The 24,343-nt window shown below is 52.7% G+C and overlaps 1 protein-coding gene across 5 annotated transcripts in view; it reads right to left on the bottom strand.

Moving 5' to 3' along the window:
• Positions 1-24,343, bottom strand: part of kank2 (KN motif and ankyrin repeat domains 2) — a 155,780-nt gene that overhangs the window by 61,275 nt on the left and 70,162 nt on the right. The window contains exon 1 of one of the 5 annotated variants that reach the window (XM_038784673.1): positions 15,371-15,389. The exons of 3 other annotated variants lie outside the window; for them this stretch is intronic. The gene's annotated coding sequence lies outside the window, so the exon portion shown is untranslated. Of the gene's footprint in view, positions 1-2,972; positions 3,126-15,370; positions 15,390-24,343 lie in introns of those variants that run through there. One more of the 5 variants, XM_038784672.1, reaches the window with a different exon arrangement.

Genomic DNA, 24,343 nt, shown 5'->3' with positions numbered 1-24,343 from the left:
GCAGACCACCACAAAGAGGTTAACCCTCTGGGGAGTGTACTACCGTGCACCAGCAGAGAGGTCCAGCAATCGGAACCACATTTTGACCAGTCCGATGCGCCGCTTACTGACAGTACAAGTGGCACCATTGGCCTCGTTATATCAGGTCTCAGCCTCCGCACTGGCATCATCAGCCAGGACCTCAGCGGTACTCCTTACCCCCCAATAGCCAACCTTCAAAGATGCCGGGGATCTCCGAGTGTCCCAGGATGTAGCTGTCATGCACAATCCCTGGGAAACATGCACACACGTGCCTGATCCAGAGGTGGTTGTTGCACAAATGTTGAACATTCAGGGAGTGGAGCCCCTTCCTGTTAATGAAGAGCACTCCCTGATGCCCCGGTGCGCGCACGGTGACATGTGTGCCATCAGTTACCCCCTGTACCTGGGGCATTCAGGCGATGGCGGAGGGTCCTGCAGCCCAGGCATCTTGGTGGGCCTGGTCCAGCTCAAAGTTGATAAAGTCGCCTGCCAGGGCATATAGGGCATCTGTGACCTCCCAGATACATTTGTGGGCTGCAGCGTGTGATGTGCCGCACAAGTGCTAGCCCTGGAATGATCCGGTTGCATAGAAGTTCAGGGTTGCGGTGACCATCATGGCCACTGGGAGCGGGGTCATCCTCTCCATGGGGTGCCAAGTCCGCGTGGACTTGGCATTGGTGTTGCATTGGTTTCCTCGAAAGACCAACGACCCCTGTATACCTTGGGTATAACCAGCCACATTATTTAGCTCAGTCGGCTGGACGGCTGGTTTGTGACGCAGAGCGAGGCCAGCAGCGTGGGTTCAGTTCCCGTACCGGCTGAGGTTATTCATGAAGGCCCCGCCTTCTCAACCTTACCCCTCGCCTGAGGTGTGGTGACCCTCAGGTTAAATTTCCCCTGAAAAGGGTAAAGCAGCCCGTGGTCATCCGGGACTGTGGAGACGTTACTTTACTTGTTATAGCTGTAAGGAATTGGACAAGGAAAGAGATTGACGATCAGTTAGGGCTTCCACCCCGGGACCCTCAAATCCCCCAAGCCTCCCCCATCCCTTGTGTGTCCTGCCTTATCGCAGAGTGACATCCACTGAGCCAGTTATATTGGAAAAGGAGCCCTAGACCCCAGACCCCTACAGGGAACAATATGGAGACCGTGCTCAGGTACCCTCCCCTGATCCACACCCTCACCCTTTGGTCGCGAGGATATCCCCACTGCTAAATCCCAGCTCGAGTGTTTGATTATTGGCTGCTGCCTCTATGGTGCTGACACTTCCAGCGTTCAGGCAAACTGTTCAGGCTTCAAAGTTTAACTGAAATGTGAGACAATAATCATCGTCTGAGCCATGGCATGTGTACCTGTGAGAACTGGGAAGCGCTCTCACAACCTACAAGGCCAATTCCTTATTAGCAACAGCCTTCAGCTGTGAAGCTGGAGGGTGCTCACAGTCAAAGGGAGTTGAAAATGAAAATTGCTTTTTGTCACAAGTAGGCTTCAAATGAAGTTACTGTGAAAAGCCCCTAGTCGCCACATTCCGACGCCTGTTCGGGGAGGCTGGTATGGGAATTGAACCCGCGCCGCTGGCCTGCCATGGTATGCTTTAAAAGCCAGCGATTTAACCCGGTGCTAATCCAGCCCCCCTCCCCTGTCCTGGAGCGCTTCAGCCCCCTGACCAAGGCCAATTCCCTGAGGGTTCCCCACCTTTGGGAGCAGGCCGGACATTAGATAGGTAGCAAACTGATTTGCGCCAGTTGTGAATCTCCATTTTGGCCTTTCTCACTATTTAACCGTCATGCCCAGATCTGCACTAGGTGCAACGTAACGCTGCCAGCGGGGGACTGGAGCATGGCGTCGGATTCGCCACTGGGCGAAAATCACGATTATTCCATTGCGCGCTATTATCCGCTCGATCGCAATTCTCGCTGCCGACGGTGGGAAGGGGAGAATTCAGTTCCAGAACTCGTAGCTAAAACTACACAATGGTCAGTAGGGAATCCACAAGAGAGTTCGAGCGTGGTTACAGCATGAAACTCGCTGTCACTGTGAGTAGTTGAGGCAATTAAGAATCAATACATTTCAATTATATCAGCATGAGGGAGGAAGGAATGGAAGGGTATGCTGATAGAGTGTGTCCTCAGGGTTGGGGGGGGGGAGGGTCATGTAGATTACAGACACCAGCGTAGCAGACTCGGGCCGAGTGGCCTGTTTCTGTGCTGTATGTGAGTAAATGTTTTTAACAAATTTTAGATTCGCATTTACAAATCCGCCTTGAAGCTAATTGACTGCACCACAAACCCCAGAATTGAATATCATCACATTCTTCCAAACGTGGAGCCCACACTGACAGACAGATAGTGCATACATGTATATCCCCACACAAAGGCAGACATTTACACACAGACAGACACACTTAGAGACACACAGACACATTCTCAAACTCAGACACGCATAGAGACACACATGCTCAAACACACACAGACAAAAGAAATACACATTCTCAAATACTGACGGACATACACATATTCTCTCATGCACACACACCTACATGTACACACATGCACACAGACGTGCACAAATTCACATACACTGATGCACATTCACAGACTCAAAGACACACACATGCTCACATAGACTGACACACTCAAACACGCACACGCATGGAAAGGTAAAGGCATAGACATAACTGCAGACACAGATAAGCACACATATACACAGGCAGGCACAGACAGAGAAACGGACACATACGGATAGCCAAGACCCACACACACTGACTCACAGACAGACAGATAAACACACACACTAGCAGACGCACACGAACAGACACACAAAAACATACATGTGCATACAGTTAGAGAGGGACAGACAACACACACATCGCTCACTCAGGCAGACAAACCTACAAACACAAAGACAGGCAAACACATACAGCCAAGACATGCAGCAAAAGCCATTCTCACCTGGGCACCCTGTAGCCGTTAGCCTGGTAGTGAGTTATATTGCCAGCTGCTCTCCTTAGTCTGCTGCAGGTCTGGCGTGTATGTGTGTGACAAAGCCTGGCTGAGATGTCGAGACTTTGATGCATCACCTCCCTCCCACACTGGGTCACACTCAGTTACAAACAGTAAATGCTTTACTGCAAATGAGACTGACATTCTGCATCATGTGACAATGTTTACACTTTGGGGTTTAATGTTGACTGAAGCAGCAGATTCACACTCATCAACGACAGCACCTTACTGGCATTTTAATTAAAACTCGGATCTCATTAACCCCCTGAGAGCTTGCCCATTTTCTCAGGCGCGGTACAATATTCTCTATTTGCACGACCAATTGGGCGGGATTCTCGGCAGCTGGTGTCAGAATCCTGCCCGGAGCCGGGGCGGAGAATCCACTTCAGCGCATGGAAAACGCCCCCGGAAAGCGCCACGTATCCCCCACCTGCAGCCTTTGGCAGAGGCCCCCCCCCCCCCCACCGACCGGCCAAAGTCCCGACGGCGTATTTTTAATGGGGGGCCTGCCGTTAGGGATACTTGCGTGGCGGCTACGGACTCAGTCTGCGGCTGCCAATGTCTGGGGGGGCCGGGCCGATCGGAGTGCAGAGGACGGCCTCATACAGGACCGGGCTATTTCTGGGTGGCCGGGCGGTCCGGGTCGGGCGCATGCCCGATCGGGGGCACTATTTACGAGGTCCAGCTTCGTGGTTCGAGTCCGCCATGGACCACATCGCGGCCGCTGGAGGCCGCCGCCGTGCGCATGCGTGGCCTCTGACCCGGAAGTGCTGGGGCCCGTATCTGCAGCGAAAGCTGCTCGATTCACAATGGGTCCCTGCTAGCCCCCTGTAGGGCTCTGAATATGTGGCCTTTTGACGCCAGTTTTTCTGGTGTGAAAGGCCACAGTTTTTACAATGGCGTGGGGACATAGTCCCTGGAACGGAGAATCCAGCCCATTGTTCCTGCCAGGACTGAATTGCGTGCGGTTCGCGTTCCCGTTGGGGGGCATTATTCGGTGAGCAATTCAGGACAGGACATGCAAATGGACCAGCACTCTGCCAGCGCGAATTGAGAGCAATGTCTGGCCCAGCGGGCATTCTAACCGCTGGGTCCAGAGTTAGCAATAAAGAGCTTGGCAGCTGGAGCTGTTTTTAAGCACCCCACTAACCACACACTCACTGCAGCCACCAAGATGGCTCACAGAAGGTCTGCCCTCCTGAACAACGTTTCCGGCATTGCGAGGCGCACAATCCAGCCCGATGTCTTTCCTTCCTTCCTGCCTGCCCCCAAACGTTTGCCCGCTCCTCGTCCTGCTCACTCTGACTGGGGATTTCACGTGCACCAGACAATGTTCATTATCTAAATGCATGTTCCTCCCAGGTAAGCTGAATCCCAAGTATTAAGAGGCCATTTAGTCCATCAATTCTGTGTTGGTTCATTGTGTGAGTGTGTGGAGGGAAGGGGGGGGGGGGGGGGGGGGGAGACCCAATTTTAAGCTGCTATTGACTCTACCCATCAACCTGCCAAAGACAATTTCCCCCTGTTTTGAGAGCTTTGCTAATCACTTTAAATCTGAGCCCTCTGCTTATCCATCGTTCATCAATTGGAAACAGTTCATCTTTATTTAATCCATCCAAACCTTTCATTTAAAAAAAAAATCGCCATCAAATGTCCTTTCAACTTTCTCTGTTCAAAGGCCTTCTCTAGTCTGATTGTAATCTCTCATTCTTGGAACCAGTCTAGCTAATCTTTTCTGTACCTCTCCAAAACCCTGATTAAAATACAGTGCCTAGAATTAGACCAAATACTCCATCTGGGGATGAACTAGTGATTTGCAAAGGTTTCGTCAAACGTCCTGGACTTTACTCTTTCCCTTTATCGGTAAAGCCCAAGATTCCACGGACTTTATTGACCACTTTGTTAACCTCGCTCCTGCTGTCCTCAAAGATTGGTGGGCATTTACTTGCCCTGGTCTCGCTGCGTTTGCGCCCCTGTTAAAATTTAGTTTCTATCGTCCCGCGTAATACAAGATTTTAAGGAATGTCTTCAAGGAAGAGAGAGAGAGAGTGAGGTGCGGCGAGGTTCAGGAAGAACGTTCTGGAGCTTAGAAACCAGCCCAGTGAAGACATGGCCACCAGAGGTGGAGAGGTTCAAATCACTAAGACCCCTGAATTCAAGAAAATTATACCTTGGATTCTTGAAGGATTGTTGGAGATTAAGAGATAATAACAATGTTTATTAGTGTCACAAGTAGGCTTACATTAACACTGCAAGGAAGTTACTGTGACAATCCCCGAGTCGCCACATTCCGGCGCCTGTTCGGGTACATGGAGGGAGAATTCAGAATGTACAATTAATAATAATCTTTCATTGTCACAAGTAGGCTTACATTAACACTGCAATGAAGGACAGCACGGCGGCGCAGTGGTTAGCACTGCTGCCTCACGGCGCCGAGGTACCATGTTCGATCCCGGCTCTGGGTCACTGTCCGTGTGGAGTTTGCACATTCTCCCCGTGTTTGTGTGGGTTTCGCCCCCACAACCCAAAGATGTGCAGGGCAGGTGGATTGGCGACAGTAAATTGCCCCTTAAGTGGAAAAAAATTGGTTACTCTAAATTTATAAAGAAAAAAAACCCACTGCAATAAAGTTACTGTGAAAAGCCCCTGGTCGCCACATTCCGGCGCCTGTTCGGGCACACGGAGGGAGAATTCAGAATGTCTGATTCGCCTAACAGCACGTTTTTTTGGGACTTGTGGGAGGAAACCGGAGCACCCGGAGGAAATCCACGCAGACACGGGTAGAACGTGCAGACTCCGCACAGAGACAGTGACCCAAGCCAGGAATCGAACCTGGGAACCCTGGCGCTGTGAAGCCATAATGCTAACCACTGTGCTACCGTGCCGCCCAGGTATTACCGGACTGGCATCCATTGTAGGCCAGCGAGCACAGGGGTGATGTGTGCATGGGACCTGGTGTGTCAGGACATGGGCAGCAAAGTGTTGGATGAGCTAAAGTGAGGAAGAGTTTAGAAACATAGAAATAGGAGCAGGAGGAGGCTATTTGGCCCTTCGAGCCTGCTCTGCCATTCATTATGATCATGGCTGATCACCCAATTTAATATCCTAATCCTGCTTTCACCTCATATCCTTTGATCCTCTTCGCCCTAAGTGCTATATCTTTTTTTAAAAATTTATTTTAAAATTTAGATTACCGAATTATAATTTCTTTCCAATTAAGGGGCAATTTAGTGTGGCCAATCCACCTACCCTGCACATTGTTTGGGGTGTGGGGGTGAGACCCACGCAGACACGGGGAGAATGTGCAAACTCCACACGGACAGTGATGCAGAGCCGGGATTCGAACCTGGGACCTCAGCACACGCAGTCCTAATGCTCTCCACTGCGCCACATGCCGCTCCCTAAGTGCTATATCTAACTGCTTCTTGAAATGTGCAATGTTTCGGCCAATGTTTTGGGTTGCTGTTGGGCGGCCGGCCAGGAGAGCGTCGGGTCTGGAGGGAAGGAAATCACGAAGGTTGTTACAGCAGACCAGGAGAAGCAAGGACACCTTTTGGATAGTAACCAGGAGCAGGGATTCCATACGGTATTTCCCCGTTTCCTTGGACTCAGGGTCTCTTGTACCCATCCCTGAGGAAGCGTGGTCTGGGAAGTATCATTGCATCCACAAAGAGATGGGGAAGAGGCAAGTTGCAGGAGGAAAACGGGAATTGAAAAAATGTGGTTAAAGTTTGAGATGAAGTAGATGGAGACTGGTGCACAGTACAAACACCAGTTGGGGCTGAATGGCATGCTTCTACGTAATCCTGTTTAAGAACATCAGGGACAGTGGAGGTTGGCAGACGGGAGAATTACAATCACCGCCTGGAGTGGGAGAGATCCTGAAACAAACCGTTACCTCGACAAAAGCTCAGAAATCCGAGGACACGTACGAGAACTCTGTAGAAATGCAGTGGAAAAAACAGTCAAAGGTTCCCCAGCCTTAAACCTCGCACATGTTTCTCATTTAATCCAGTTTAACAACATGACTCATGAACGAGCAGCAGTTTGTGCAGTCAGGAGAATGTGAGGAAACATGTGCCTGGGGGAGCTCTTTCTTCACGGCCTTTCCCCGTCCACCAGAATCAGTAGAAAAATCACATCATCCAAAACAGAGCAGCTCCTGGACAAGGGTGTGTGAACAGTGACGCTGGTCAGGCTGTGGGTCAGCAATATCCTGGGGTGGGGTTCAGTGGGAGATACGTTATAATGGACCAGCCCTCTTGTCCATCGGCTGAGGTTTTCCTCACCCTCTCATGGTCAATCCCCTCGACCTTACTCTTTAATTAAAAGGACTATCGGAACTCCCCAGGCCTCTATTTATCTCCTGTTCTCCAGGCTATGGTTCCGGAACGGGAAACACAAACCAGAGGGACCTTGGGGTGCATATCCATAGATCCTGAAGACAGCAGAACAGGTAGACAAGGTGGTTGAGAAGGCTACTTGCCTTTATTACGCGAGGCAGGGAGGTCATGATGGAGCTGTATAAAACACTAGTTCGGCCCATACTTGATTGGGGATGACCAGACGGGATTTGTTAAGGGGAGGCAGTTGGCGCCCAACGTAAGAAGGCTGTTGATGTTATAATGATGCCCCCAGAGAGGGCAGGACGGTGGCGCAGTGGTTAGCACTGCTGCCTCAAGGCGCCAAGGTCCCAGGTTTGATCCCGGCTCTGGGTCACTGTCCGTGTGGAGTTTGCACATTCTCCCCGTGCCTGCGTGGGTTTCGCCCCCCACAACCCAAAGATGTGCAGGTTAGGTGGACTGGCCACGCTAAATTGCCCCTCAATTGGAAAAAATTAATTGGGTACTCTAAATTAAAAAAAAAAAAAATAATGATGCCCCCAGAGGATAGGGACGTAGAGGTAGTGGTTGCAATGGACGCAGAGAAGGCGTTTGACCGTGTGGAAAGGGATTATCTGTGGGAGGTACTGGGGCGGTTTGGGTTTGGGCGGGGCTTCATTGACTGGGTCAGGATGCTGTATGAGGCTCGTGTGGCAAGATACTGGTGCTTGCACAGGGGGGGTGCCCTCTCTGTGCTGGCCATGACGGAGCCCTACAGGGGCTGGCGCGGAACAAGGAGTTCCTCCTAGGTACAGGCCCGCACACAGATCGGTGGGCCCCGATCGCAGGCCAGGCCACCGTGCCCCCCCCCCCCCACCCCGGGGCCAGATCCTCCCCCCCACCCCAACCCAGGACCGCACCAGCTGGCTTACCAGCCAGGTCCCGCCGTGTGGGACCAGGTCCAATCCACGCCGGTGGGACTGGCCAGAAACCGATGGCCGGTCGGCCCATCGAGTCCCGGAGAATTGCCGGGGAGGGGGGGGGGGCTCTGCCAACGGCCCCCCACTGATGTGGCGTGATCCCCGCCCGAAAACCGGCGGCGGAGAATACGGCAGCTGGCGCCGGAGCGTTGGGGCGGGTTTATCGCCAAACCCCCCCCCCGTGGATTCTCCGATCCGGGGGGGGGGGGGGGGGGGGGGGGGGGGGGGGGTGTCAGAGAATCCTGCCCATGATCCAAGGAAATCCATCAAAGATGCCAAAAGAAGGGCAGCACGGTGGCCTAGTGGTTAGCACAACCGCCTCACGGCGCTGAGGTCCCAGGTTCGATCCCGGCTCTGGGTTACTGTCCGTGTGGAGTTTGCACATTCTCCCCGTGTCTGCGTGGGTTTCACCCCCACAACCCAAAAATGTGCAGAGTAGGTGGATTGGCCACGCTAAATTGCCCCTTAATTGGAAAAAATAATTGGGTAATCTAAATTTATTAAAAAAAAAGATGTCAAAAGACAGTACCGGACCAAGCTCGATGTCCCAGGCTAGCCACACGGACCCCCGCCGACTATGCCAAGGTCTGCCAGACATAACGGGCTACAAGATGGAGGCATGTAAAATCATCGGCTCCAACCCACCCCTCCTGATGAGCTCAACGCATTCTATGCCCGCTTTGAGCAAGAGGTCAGCGAGAGTGTGCCCTCCACCCTGGAAGCCTCGGATGAATTTGTATCCAAGGTCACCGTTGCAGATGTCAGAGAAGCCTTCTCGAAGATCAACCCACGGAAAGCCATTTGGTAGCCGGACGAGCACTCAGGTCTTACACAGGTCAGCTGGCGGGGTATTCGCAGACATCTTCAACCTCTCTTACATCAATCTGACGTCCTTATATGCTTCAAGAAGACGACTATCATCCCTATACCAAAAAAGGCCGAGCAGTGTGCCTTAATGACTCTCGTCCAGTGGCTCTCGCATCCATCATCATGAAGTGTTGGGCAGCACGGTAGCATTGTGGAATGCACAATTGCTTCACAGCTCCAGGGTCCCAGGTTCGATTCCCGGCTTGGCTCACTGTCTGTGCGGAATCTGCACATCCTCCCCGTGTGTGCGTGGGTTTCCTCCGGGCGCTCCGCTTTCCTCCCACAATCCAAAGATGTGCAGGTTAGGTGGATTGGCCATGATAAATTGCCCTGAGTGTCCAAAATTGCCCTTAGTGTTGGGTGGTGTTACTGGGGATTGGGTGGAGGTGTGGGCTTGGGTAGGGTGCTCTTTCAAAGAGCCGGTGCAGACTCGATGGGCCGAATGGCCTCCTTCTGCACTGTAAATACTATGATTCTATGATAAGTGCTTTTAAAAGTTAGTCATGGCACGAATTAACTCCAGCCTCCCGGATTGCCTTGATCCACTACAGTTTGCCTACTGCTGCAACAGGTCCACAGCAGACGCCATCTACATGGTCCTGCACTCTACCCTGGAACACCTAGATAACAAAGACACCTACGTCAGACTCCTATTTATTGACTACAGCTCAGCCTTCAACACTATTATTACGACAAAACTCATCTCCAAACTCCGTGGCCTGGGCCTTGGCTCCTCCCTCTGTGACTAGATCCTGAACTTCCTAACCCACAGACCACAATCAGTAAGAATAGGCAACAACACTTCCTCCACCATCATCCTCAACACCGGTGCCCCACAAGGCTGTGTCCTCAGCCCCCTACTATACTCCTTATACACCTATGACTGTGTGGCTAAATTCCCCTCCAACTCCATTTTCAGATTTGCTGATGACACCACCGTAGTGAGTCGGATTTCAAACAATGACGAGACAGAGTACAGGAATGAGATAGAGAATCTGGTGAACTGGTGCGACAACAATAATCTCTCCCTCAATGTCAACAAAACAAAGGAGATTGTCTGACTCCTTTCAGGAAGCGTTGTGGAGAACATGCCCCTGTCTACATCAATGGGAACGAAGTAGAAAGGGTCGAGAGCTTCAGGTTTTTAGGCGTCTAGATCAGCAACAACCTGTCCTGGTCTCTCTCTCCCCCCCCCCCCCCCCCCCCCCCCAATGCCGACACTATAGTTAAGAATGTCCACCACCGATTCTACTTCTCAGAACACTAAAGAAATTTGGCATGTCAGCTACGACTCTCACCAACTTTTACAGATGCACCATAGAAAGCATTCTTTCTGGTTGTATCACAGCTTGATATGGAGCCTGCTCTGCCCAAGACCGCAGGAAACTACAAAAGGTCGTGAATATAGCCCATTCCATCACGCAAACCAGCCTCCCATCCATTGACTCTGTCTATAATTCCCGCTGCCTCGGAAAGGCTGCCAGCATAATTAAGGACCCCACGCATCCCGGACATATTCTCTTCCATCTTCTTCCATCAGGAAAAAGATACAAAAGTTGGAGGTCACGTACCAACCGACTCAAGAACAGCTTCTTCCCTACTGCCATCAGACTTTTGAACGGACCTACCTCGTATTGCAGATACGATGGGCCAAATGGCCTCATTCTGTGCTGTAAAACTCTATGACTCTAAATCGCTCATCTCCAGCCAATTTAGTTCCCGAGTGATTGGACAGCCCACAGACACCCAAGAATGCCTGGAGACAGCAGGGCATTATTAGAGGTTTCAAACAAAGCAGAGGGACCAGGAACGCAACAAACCTCTGAAATGCAGCCAGCCCCTCCCAAAAACACACAGCCCCTCCCAAAAACACGCAGCCCCTCCCAAAAACACGCAGCCCCTCCCAAAAACACGCAGCCCCTCCCAAAAACACGCAGCCCCTCCCAAAAACACGCAGCCCCTCCCAAAAACACGCAGCCCCTCCCAAAAACACGCAACCCCTCCCAAAAACACGCAGCCCCTCCCAAAAACACGCAGCCCCTCCCAAAAACACGCAGCCCCTCCCAAAAACACGCAGCCCATCCCAAAAACACACAGCCCCTCCCAAAAACACACAGCCCCTCCCAAAAACACGCAGCCCCTCCCAAAAACACGCAGCCCCTCCCAAAAACACGCAGCCCCTCCCAAAACACGCAGCCCCTCCCAAAACACGCAGCCCCTCCCAAAAACACGCAGCCCCTCCCAGAAACACGCAGCCCTTCCCAAAAACACGCAGCCCCTCCCAAAAACATGCAGCCCCTCCCAAAAACATGCAGCCCCTCCCAAAAACACGCAGCCCCTCCAAAAACACGCAGCCCCTCCCCAAAACATACAGCCCCTCCCAAAAACATGCAGCCCCTCCCAAAAACACGCAACACCTCCCAAAACATGCAGCCCCTCCCAAAACACGCAGCCGCTCCCCAAAACATGCAGCCCCTCCCAAAAACACGCAGCCCCTCCCAAAAACACGCAGCCCCTCCCAAAAACACACAGCCCCTCCAAAAAACACGCAGCCCCTCCCAAAAACACGCAGCCCCTCCATAAAACACACAGCCTCTCCCAAAAACACGCAGCCCCTCCCAAAAACACGCAGCCCCTCCACAAAACACGCAGCCCCTCCCAAAAACATACAGCCCCTCCACAAAACACGCAGCCCCTCCCAAAAACATACAGCCCCTCCCAAAAACACGCAGCCCCTCCCAAAAAACACGCAGCCCCTCCCAAAAACACGCAGCCCCTCCACAAAACACACAGGCCTTCCTAAAAACACGCAGCCCCTCCACAAAACACGTAGCCCCTCCCAAAAACACGCAGCCCCTCCCAAAAACTCACAGCCCCTCCACAAAACACGCAGCCCCTCCCTAAACCACGCAGCCCCTCCCAAAAACACGCAGCCCCTCCCAAAAACACGCAGCCCCTCCACAAAACACGCAGCCCCTCCCAAAAACACGCAGCCCCTCCCAAAAACATGCAGCCCCTCCCAAAAACACGCAGCCCCTCCCAAAAACATGCAGCCCCTCCCAAAAACACGCAGCTCCTCCACGAAACACACAGCCCCTCCACAAAACACGCAGCCCCTCCCAAAAACACGCAGCCCCTCCCAAAAACACGCAGCCCCTCCCAAAAACACGCAGCTCCTCCCAAAAACAAGCAGCCTCTCCCAAAAACATGCAGCCCCTCCCAAAAACATGCAGCCCATCCCAAAAACACACCCCCTCCCAAAAACATGCAGGCCCTCCCAAAAACATGCAGCCCATCCAAAAAACACACCCTCTCCCAAAAACATACAGCCCCTCCCCAAAATGTACAGCCCCTCCATAAAACACGCAGCCCCTCCCAAAAACACGCAGCCCATCCCCAAAAACACGCAGCCCATCCCCAAAACACGTAACCCATCCCCAAAACACACAACCCCTCCCAAAAACACGCCCCCTCCCAAAAACACACAGCCCCTCCACAAAACACGGAGCCCCTCCCAAAAGATACGCAGCCCCTCCACAAAACACGCAGCCCATCCCAAAAACACGCAGCCCCTCCCAAAAACACACAGCCCCTCCCAAAAACACGCAGCCCCTCCACAAAACACGCACCCCATCCCAAAAACACGCAGCCCCTCCCAAAAACACACAGCCTCTCCCAAAAACACACAGTACCTCCCAAAAACATGCAGCCCCTCCCAAAAACATGCAGCCCCTCCCAAAAACACACAGCCCCTCCCAAAAACACACAGCCCCTCCCAGAAACACGTAGCTCCTCCCAAAAACATGCAGCCCATCACCAAAACACGCAACCCCTCCCAAAAACAGGCAGCCCCGCCACAAAACATGGCAGCCCCTCCCAAAAGACACGTAGCCCCTCCCAAAAACACGCAGCCCCTCCCAAAAAACACACAGACCCTCCACAAAACACGCAGACCCTCCAAAACACATGCAGCCACCCAAAAAAAAAGCAGCTCCTTCCAAAAACACGCAGACCCTCCGAAAAAATATACAGCCCGTCCCAAAAAAAGATCCCCTCCCAAAAAAACAGAGCCCCTCACAGAAAATACACAGCCCCTCACAGAAAATACACGCAGCCCCTCCCAAAAAACACGCGGCCACTCCAAAAAACACGTGGCCACTCCAAAAAACACGCGGCCACTCCAAAAAACACGCGGCCTCTCCAGAAAACACGTGGCCACTCCAAAAAACACGCGGCCACTCCAAAAAACACGCGGCCACTCCAAAAAACACGCGGCCACTCCAAAAAACACGCGGCCACTCCAAAAAACACGCGGCCACTCCAAAAAACACGCGGCCACTCCAAAAAACACGCAGCCACTCCAAAAAACACACTGCCACTCCAAAAAACATGCAGCCCCTCCCAAAAACACGCAGCCCCTCCACGAAACACACAGCCCCTCCACAAAACACGCAGCCCCTCCCAAAAACACGCAGCCCCTCCCAAAAACACGCAGCCCCTCCCAAAAACACGCAGCTCCTCCCAAAAACAAGCAGCCTCTCCCAAAAACATGCAGCCCCTCCCAAAAACATGCAGCCCATCCCAAAAACACACCCCCTCCCAAAAACATGCAGGCCCTCCCAAAAACATGCAGCCCATCCAAAAAACACACCCTCTCCCAAAAACATACAGCCCCTCCCCAAAATGTACAGCCCCTCCATAAAACACGCAGCCCCTCCCAAAAACACGCAGCCCATCCCCAAAAACACGCAGCCCATCCCCAAAACACGTAACCCATCCCCAAAACACACAACCCCTCCCAAAAACACGCCCCCTCCCAAAAACACACAGCCCCTCCACAAAACACGGAGCCCCTCCCAAAAGATACGCAGCCCCTCCACAAAACACGCAGCCCATCCCAAAAACACGCAGCCCCTCCCAAAAACACGCAGCCCCTCCCAAAAACAAACAGCCCCTCCCAAAAACACGCAGCCCCTCCACAAAACACGCACCCCATCCCCAAAACACACAGCCTCTCCCAAAAACACACAGTACCTCCCAAAAACATGCAGCCCCTCCCAAAAACACACAGCCCCTCCCAAAAACACACAGCCCCTCCCAGAAACACGTAGCTCCTCCCAAAAACATGCAGCCCATCACCAAAACACGCAACCCCTCCCAAAAACAGGCAGCCCCGCCACAAAACATGGCAGCCCCTCCCAAAAGACACGTAGCCCCTCCCAAAAACACGCAGCTCCTCCCAAAAAACACACAGACCCTCCACAAAACACGCAGACCCTCCAAAACACAAGCAGCCACCCAAAAAAAAAAAAACAGCTCCTTCCAAAAACACGCAGACCCTCCAAAAAATATACAGCCCGTCCCAAAAAAAGATCCCCTCCCAAAAAAACAGAGCCCCTCACAGAAAATACACAGCCCCTCACAGAAAATACACGCAGCCCCTCCCAAAAAACATGCGGCCACTCCAAAAAACACGCGGCCACTCCAAAAAACACGCGGCCACTCCAAAAAACACGCGGCCTCTCCAGAAAACACGCGGCCACTCCAAAAAACACGCGGCCACTCCAAAAAACACGCGGCCACTCCAAAAAACACGCGGCCACTCCAAAAAACACGCGGCCACTCCAAAAAACACGCGGCCACTCCAAAAAACACGCGGCCACTCCAAAAAACACGCGGCCACTCCAAAAAAACACGCGGCCACTCCAAAAAACACGCGGCCACTCCAAAAAACACGCGGCCACTCCAAAAAACACGCGGCCACTCCAAAAAACATGCAGCCACTCCAAAAAACACACTGCCACTCCAAAAAACACACTGCCACTCCAAAAAACACACTGCCACTCCAAAAAACACACTGCCACACCAAAAAAACGCAGCCCATCCAATACATTGACCTTCCAAAATGTTGCCCCATCTGAAAATGCAACCACTCTAGAAAAAAGTTGTTCCTCAGCAAACCACAGACACTCTAAAGAATACAGAACCTGAATATTCTGAGGAGAGATTTGGTTTACATGTAACAGAGTCCACTCGTACTTAAATCACCAACGTTACAGCCACCGAGCCTCTCTCTTAAACCCCCCTTGCTTATTAGCATCAAGGAGCAGGGTAAAGAAGGCTGTAGACTATCAAATAACAACAAATCAATTAAACAAAAAGGTAAAATGCTAAGTACCTCGCTGTCTCTATGAAAGACTGTCCTTTTCGCTGGTTTATAAATCACTGTAGACAATTTCAGATTATGTCTGAGCATTAAACCTCCCCAAAACTCTGACTCACTGTTTCTGTGTGGCTGACTCACTTTCTCTCTAAGTCAGCGCGTACAATATTCTAAACACCATCCACAGGATCTGGGGGATCACAGAAGGGTTGAAATCAGCCGAAGCCACATCCTGTAATCCACAATAACGGAGTCAGACCATTCTCCTCCTTTTCCCATTTACTGAAAGTCCTGGAGACATATTTCTGGGTAAAATGTCCCCCTTTCCCCCCACCCCTCACATCCCAAAGGTGCTGACTCATCCTGGGGCTCAGTTTTACAGACCCCATTCAGTGCTCATTCGGTCACAGAATCCCTACGGTGCAGAAGGAGGCCATTCGGCCCATTGAGTCTGCACCCATCCTCCGAAAGAGCCCAATCTCTAGCAAACCATTGGACACCGAGGGACAAGTTAGCGCGGCCAATCCACCTAACCTCCGTCTTTGGACTGTGGCAGGAAACCGAAGCACCCACAGACACGGGGAGAATGTGCAAACTCCACACAGACAGCCAACCGAGGTCCCTGGCGTTGGGAGGTAGCAGTGCTAACCACTGTGCCACCGTGCCGCCCTTCAAGGCTGATCCTCGGTTGCGAATATCAATAATCCTTTGATGTGCATCACCGGTCCAGCAGAAGGGGGAGAGGGGGGGGGGGGGGGGAGGGAGGCGTGGAAGGGAGGGAGACGTGGAGGGGGGGAGGGGAGGGGGAGGTGGGGAGGGGAGGCGTGGAGGGGGGAGGCAGGGGAGGGAGTGGGGAGCGAGGGGGAGAGGGAGGGCGGAGGGGGAGACGGGGTAGGGGGAGGGGGAAGGGGGAGGGGGAGGGGAAGGGGGAAGGGGGGAGGGGAAGGGGGAGGGGAAGGGAGGAGGGGAAGGGGGGAGAGGAAGGGGGGTGGCGAGAGAGAAGGGGGGGGGGGGGGGGGAGGGGGAGGGGGAAGGGGGAGGGGGAAGGGTTGGAGGGGGACGGTTGGAGGGGGGCAGGCAGGGGAGGAAGTGGGGGAGGGAGGGGGAGATGGGGAGGGGGAGGAGAGGGAAACGGGGAAGGAGGGGGAGGGGAGGGGTGGAGGGGGGAGGCAGGGGGAGGGAGTGGGAGGAGTGGGGAGGGAGGGAAGGAGAGAGGAGGGAGGGGAGGAGGGGAGGAGAGGGGAGGGAGGGGGAGGAGGGTGGAGGAGAGGGGATGGGAGGGGGAGGCGTGGGGAGGGAGGGAAGGAGAGGGGAGGGAGGGGGAGGAGGAGGGGGAGGAGGAGGGGAGGGGGAGGAGGAGGGGAGGGGGAGGAGGGGAGGGAGGGGAGGGGAGGGGAGGGGGAGGGGGGGGGAGGGGAGGAGGGTAGGGAGGGGAGGGGAGGGGAGGGGAGGGGAGGAGGGGGATGGGGAGGGGAGGCATTGAGGGGGGAGGCAGGGAGAGGGGAGGGGGGGAGGCAGAGAGAGGGGAGGGAGGAGGAGGAGGGGATGGGGAGGGGAGGTGTGGAGGAGAGGGGGAGGTGTTGAGGGGAGGGGGGTGTGGAGGGGGAGGCAGGGAGATGGAGAGGGGAGGGAGGGGGAGGCAGGGAGAGGGGAGGGATGGGGAGGGGAGGGGAGGTGTGGAGGGGGAGGCAGGGAGATGGAGAGGGGAGGGAGATGGAGAGGGGAGGGAGGGGGAGGGGGGAGGAAGAGGGGAGGGAGGGGGAGGAGGAGGAGGGGAGGGGAGGGGAGGTGTGGAGGGGGAGGCAGGGAGATGGAGGGAGGGAGGGGGAGGATGGGGGGGATGGGGAAAGGGTTGGGTGCTGCTGCTTTAGTGGGGTTGGATAGCGGTCGGGTACAGCAGTTCGGACGGTGGTGTGGCTCTCGGTGGTCACCCCCTCATTCCCAATATCAAATCCCTCAATCAGGCACCAATGGTGACCAGCTGACCGCACGGTTTGAGCTACTGGGCCTGCTGCCAGACACGAGGCCCACCCGTCCCCGTGTGGTGGAATGAGGCTCTTAAATCATCGTTAATTAGCAGGAGAAGAGCCTCACTTGGCTGCAGGATGGGTTGCTTGACCTGGGCATTCCCATCCAGAGCTTAATTCTGGTGGAAGACCTGAAGGGGGCAGAGTTCAGGTACACCAGCAGCTTGCCGAATAAAATGTTCAAAGCTCGCCACCAGAGAGAGCAAGAGATTGGTCCAGAGTCGAAACATAGGTACACAGCCTTCGAAACACACACACAGCCTCCGAAACACACACGCAGCCTCCGAAACACACAAGCAGCCTCCGAAACACACACGCAGCCTCCCAAACACACACGCAGCCTCCCAAACACACACGCAGCCTCCGAAACACACACGCAGCCACCGAAACACACACACACAGCCTCCGAAACACACACACAGCCTCCGAAACACACACGCAGCCTCCGAAACACACACACACAGCCTCCGAAACACACACGCAGCCTCCGAAACACACACGCAGCCTCCGAAACACACACGCAGCCTCCGAAACACACACGCAGCCTCCCAAACACACACGCAGCCTCCGAAACACACACGCAGCCTCCCAAACACACACGCAGCCTCCCAAACACCCCCAGGCCTCCCAACACACACGCAGACTCCCAAACACACACGCAGCCTCCGAAACACACACACAGCCTCCGAAACACACACGCAGACTCCGAAACACACACGCAGCCACCGAAACACACACACAGCCTCCGAAACACACACACAGCCTCCGAAACACACACGCAGCCACCGAAACACACACGCAGACTCCGAAACACACACACAGCCTCCGAAACACACACACAGCCTCCGAAACACACACACACACAGCCTCCGAAACACACACACACACAGCCTCCGAAACACACACACAGCCTCCGAAACACACACACAGCCTCTGAAACACACACGCAGCCTCCGAAACACACACACAGCCTCCGAAACACACACACAGCCTCCGAAACACACACACAGCCTCCGAAACACACACACAGCCTCTGAAACACACACACAGCCTCCGAAACACACACACAGCCTCCGAAACACACACACACAGCCTCCGAAACACACGCACACAGCCTCCGAAACACACACACACAGCCTCCGAAACACACACACAGCCTCCAAAACACACACACAGCCTCCGAAACACATACACACAGCCTCCGAAACATACACACACAGCCTCTGAAACACACACACAGCCTCCGAAACACACACACAGCCTCCGACACACACACACACACAGCCTCTGAAACACACACACACAGCCTCTGAAACACATACACACAGCCTCCGAAACACACACACAGCCTCCGAAACACACACACAGCCTCCGAAACACACACACAGCCTCCGAAACACACACACACAGCGTCCGAAACACACACACAGCGTCCGAAACACACACACAGCGTCCGAAACACACACACAGCCTCCGAAACACACACACAGCCTCCGAAACACACACACGCAGCCTCCGAAACACACACACACACAGCCTCCGAAACACACACAGCCTCCAAAACACACACACACAGCCTCTGAAACACACACACACAGCCTCCGAAACACACACACACAGCGTCCGAAACACACACATAGCCTCCGAAACACACACACACAGCCTCTGAAACACACACACACAGCGTCCGAAACACACACACACAGCGTCCGAAACACACACACACAGCGTCCGAAACACACACACACAGCGTCCGAAACACACACACAGCCTCTGAAACACACACACACACAGCCTCCGAAACACACACACAGCCTCTGAAACACACACACATGCAGCCTGTCTTGTTCTGTACTTTTCTGAGCTTCGAAGTGGTGTGGCCCTTTTGTAACGAGGGAAAATAGGTAATGATTCCGCTGGGGGATCTGCGCAGCAGGAATGACAGGATGTGGTTTGACCCGAGAGTGTACACGATAAAATGGGACTGATTCAGTGGGAGAGCTCAATCTGTTCACTTTGTACGACTTTCTCAGCTACAGCTGAATGCTTGGTCTTGAGGTATGTCAGAATTTGGAGCGGGTATATGGCTGCATTCACTTAAAGTGATTAATTGTTTGGCATTTTCCTCAGTAGAATATACAAATGTGAACTGTGGGTCCAAGAGCACGATTAGTTGGAGCAATTTAACAGGATAATATGCAGGAAAGGTGGGGCCTGGCTGTTCAAGGATCCATTTCCTAGTTCGAATCCCTCAGAGACTCTGTCAACCCCGTATATTGAAAACAAGGCCCGCTTTCCAAAAATGTTATTTGAAGATTAAATCCTGCTCTCGCGTGAGAAATTCTTGGAGCAAGTACTGAGCACGACTCCCAGTAAAGGATGCCAACTCTAGTTGGGCCTATTCCTGGAGGTTGAATCATGAGCTCCCTCCTCCTGCAACTCTCCTCGCCGCCACGATCTTTAATATTTTGGGAATTAAAAATCGATAGCGCAAAGAAAAAGGAATGAAAAATGCATGTTTTAAAAAATAAAGCCTCAATTTGTTGGGTTTGTTTGCAGTGCTTTATCAGTCTTTAAATCCTGAAAGACTCCCGGGCAGGTTGGTGTCACGTATTTGCCTAGCAATAGCAGTAAAATGAATTTAACAAAATATATTGGGATGCAACCAGCTCAGCAACAGGTAGAAATCTGCCTAGAGACAGCAGTAGCCAATATTCAAAAGGCCGGATCAGGTGAGTCCCTCCCAGTAACGAGATTAGAAGGCAGTTTAGATGGTAGAAACAATTTACCTAGACGATTGGGAAGATCAATGAGGTAAACATATGATAATGTCCAGAGTCAAGGAATTTGATAGGGTCAGACATCCAAGTGGCTGGGTGGCACAACGGCACAGTGGTTAGCATTGCTGCCTCTCAACGCCAGGGACCTGGGTTCAATTCCAGTCTTGGGTGACTCTCTGTGTGGAGTTTACGGGTTCTTGCCGTGTCTGTGTAGCTTTGCACCCACAGTCCAAAGATGTGCAGGTTAGGTGGATTGGTCATGCTAAATTGCCCCTCATTGTCCCGGGATCTGCGGGTTAGGTGGGGTTGCAAGCGATAGGGTGGGGGGCCTGTGTAGGTTCAGAGGGTCGGTGCAGATCCGATGGGCCGAATTGCCGCCTTCTACACTGTAGGGATTCTCTGATTTTGTATTTCATAGAATCAAAGTGGAACAAAGGTATAACTGGCTAGACCCGCCGGAGCAAGGGAGGCCAAAAGACGTGCTGTTAGGTGAATTGGACATTCGGAATTCTCCATCAGTGTACCCGAACAGGTGTCGGAGTGTGGCGACTAGGGGCTTTTCACAGTAACTTCATTGCAGTGTTAATGGGAGCCTACTTGTGACACTAATAAAGATTCTAATGATTATAAAAACACTTCAATCAGCGAGGGATCCTGTGATTTCTGCTGGAAAATTTAGAAATGAACGTCAAATGTGGAGAGACGTCAGTCATAACCCAGTGGGCAGCAATCTGATAATAATCAGATAACCCATTTAATCAGTGTTGTTCGAGGGATGAATATCATAGATACATATATAGAGAAGATAGGAGCAGGAGGAGGCCTTTTGGCCCTTCGAGCCTGCTGCGCCATTCATCACGATCATGGCTGATCATCCAACTCAATAGCCTAATCCTGCTTTCTCCCCATAGCCTTTGATCCCATTCTCCTCAAGTGCTATATCCAACCGCCTCTTGAATATATTCAAAGTTTTAGCATCAACTACTTCCTGTGGTAATGAATTCCACAGGCTCACCACTCTTTGGGTGAAGAAATGTCTCCTCATCTCTGTCCAAAATGGTTTACCCTGAACCCCTGGTTCTGGACACTGCCATCATTGGTAACATCTTCCCTGCATCTACCCTGTCTAATCCTGTTAGAATTTTATAAGTCTATATGAGATCCCCCCTCATTCTTCTGAACTCCAGCGAGAACAATCCCAACCTAGTCAATCACTCCTCATATGACAGTCCCGCCATCCCTGGAATGGTAAACCTTCGCTGCGCTCCCTTGAGAACATCCTTCCTGGGAGGGAGGGCCACGGCCTCAGTTTAACAGCTCAACTGAGAGCGCTGCACTCCCTCAGTACCGCACTGGGAGCCCAGATTTTGTGCTCGAGCCTCTGGAGGCCTCCGAGGCCTCAATCATTGAACTCACTTTGCCGAGGCCATCAACGCCGTGGGCGGGGTTGGCGAGCAACCATCTCCAGTGTCCGTCACTGAAGGGGGGGAAGTCAGTACACAGACCAACTCCGTGTGGGCTGAGGAAGCCTCCGGGTTAGACACAGTGCCAGGGGGTGCCTCAATATTCCCCGTGCAACAAGATGAAGAGACATTATCGCTATTTATTTAGGTGCGCCAGACTGGCGAGGCTGGCATTTTTTAATCAGGGCTGACACCTCGCAGCTGAGCAGGAGAAAACACAGTTCCATTTTTTATTCTTCCCTGCCTGGGGTCAGCCAGCCAGCTGTCAGTAATAGGGAGCTGGCACAGATGAGCAGAGTTGAATCGCCCCAGTCACGCCGTATATGGTATTCATTTTGAGAGAAAACAAACAGAACATTTCTTTTTTTAAGCCAGTGGCAGAAGCATTCTTTCCCTCGGATTTGCAGCGCAGGAGAAGGAGCCTCGAGAAGGGGCTTAGGGGAGCTCTTCCCCCCCCCCCCCCCACCCCCACCCCCCCAGTCTATGGGGATTCTCATGGTTCACCAGACACCCCCCGCTTGAAAGCGCCAGGGGCTGGCAGCACAGCAAGCATCAACTCCGACAATCGCCACTCCTGCCCCAAGCCCAGCACAGTGGCCCGTGTTAACTCAACTGTTCCACAGTTTCGATGAGTAGTTCGTGCAGCTAAGTCGCCATCTTCTTCTCAAACAGCGAGCTTGGAATGCGACTGGGGTTGCCCACTCTATTCAATGTATTCCTGGAGTCTGACTTGCCCTCACACTCCAGCTGTTCACCAGCCAACCACACTCCCAGTCCTGGGGACCCACCGCCTTCTTACACCAACTGGAAAGCAAAAAGACTCATTGCACAATTGGATGATGTTTGACTGTTAGCCAAACAGTCAACACACCCCTCGAACTCCCAAACACCCCCCCCCCCCCCAATAAATAAATCTATGCGCCCCAATGATTTTTCTCCCAGATCGCTGGCGACAGCGCCCTGCAGAATGATCGTCCATTCCTGGCGACTCCAGGCCAATTCTGGAGGGGTCGGCAACACCAAACACATTGCTGTTCAAATCCGGAATCGAGTTGGAGCCTCCGGGAATTCACACCAAGCTGCGAGCAACAACCGTAAGCCAACCATAGCGGCCTTAAAGAAGATCGGTTCAGTTTTATTTATTTGGAACATTTTTTTCCTTCTGACGAGTAATGAAAATATTGGGGACGCCGGGTCTCCGGGTGGTAACTCAGCAGGTCCCACCCCCCCGACCTTTCACCAAAGCCCAACAATGTTCTCTCTTCCGGCGCTCACCTTATTCTACTTTGATAGTCGTATCTGCACTGGCCTCCGCCACCCTTTCAGACAATGTATTCCAGATCCTCACCAATCGCTGCGTTAAACTGGCGCCCCCTGGTTCTCCATCCCTCCATCCATGGGGCCTTTCTCCCTATCGGCTCTTCTCAGACACTGACTGATTTTGAACACCTCTATCATCTCCTCTCTCAACCTTCTTTTCTCAGGAGAACAGTCCCAGCTTCTCCAAACTACCTGTAACCGAGTTCCCACATACCTGGAACCATTCTCGTAAGGCCTCCCAAGAAAGCCTCCGCATCCTCCCGAAAGTGTGGTGGCTGGAATGGGACACAACACTCCAGCCGAGACCAAATTAGAAAGGTTCACCAGAACCACCTCGCCTTTGTACACCATGCCTCCATTTACCCCGTTTACCTTCTTAACAGAATTCTCCAACCTGCTGTGGCCCCTTCAACAACCTTTGCATAAATACTCCAGGACGCCCTTTCTGAATTGTACCCGTTTTGTATTTCCTCGGCTCATTCTTTCTACCAAAATGATCACCTCGCTCTTCTCTGCATTACACTTAATCATCCGCATGTCCGCCCATTCCACCAGCCTGTCTATATCCTCTTGGGGTCAATCAATATTCTCTTCACAGTTCACAGTTCTTCCCAGCTTTGTGAGATCTACAGATTTTGAAAATGTTCCCTGCACATCATAAGGGCTCTTCCTGTTGATTCCCTTATTTCCCATTTCTTTTATTTTGCCGTTATCATTTTCGATCCATGGATGTTTATTGAACATGTACCTTTAAGTCGAGCAGAGGGAGTGACACACTCAAAAGTTATGAAATAGTACACTGTGCTAGCTTTCGAAAAGCAGAACGCAGACCTTTTCCACCTCCGCAAACCACCCCCCCCCCCCACTCCCCAATCAACACTGTCTCCTCCGAGAGATCGGAGGGACTCGGTTCGATTGGTTGAATTGGCCAAAAGGCCGTGTTCTGCCCGGTAACAGGTGGTGATTGGGTGCTAACTGAGTGGGATGGTTTCCAGAGGATCAAGGAACGGCAGTCGGGTCCTGGACAATCAGAGAAGAAGCTGTGTGAGTCTCTCTCTCTCTCTGGAGAAGCTACATAGCTGCTGTATTTCGGAACGTGCAGAGAACCTGGACCGATGTACAGTGAAAACCATTCCGAAAGCAGAAACCTCGGGCTGAAAGGTTAAATTGAAGGAAGGAAGGGCAGCACGGTGGCCTAGTGGTTAGCACAACCGTCTCACGGCGCTGAGGTCCCAGGTTCGATCCCGGCTCTGGGGCACTGTCCGTGTGGAAGTTTGCACATTCCCCCCGTGTCTGCGTGGGTTTCGCCCCCACAACCCAAGAATGTGCAGAGTAGGTGGATTGGCCACACTAAATTGCCCCTTAATTGGAAAAAATAATTGGGTAATGTAAATTTTT

The sequence above is a fragment of the Scyliorhinus canicula genome, chromosome 25 (assembly GCF_902713615.1).
Source record: "Scyliorhinus canicula chromosome 25, sScyCan1.1, whole genome shotgun sequence".
NCBI lineage: Eukaryota > Metazoa > Chordata > Chondrichthyes > Carcharhiniformes > Scyliorhinidae > Scyliorhinus > Scyliorhinus canicula.
The sequence above is the reverse complement of the archived record's forward strand: the minus strand, read 5'-3'. Positions and strand labels throughout refer to the sequence as shown.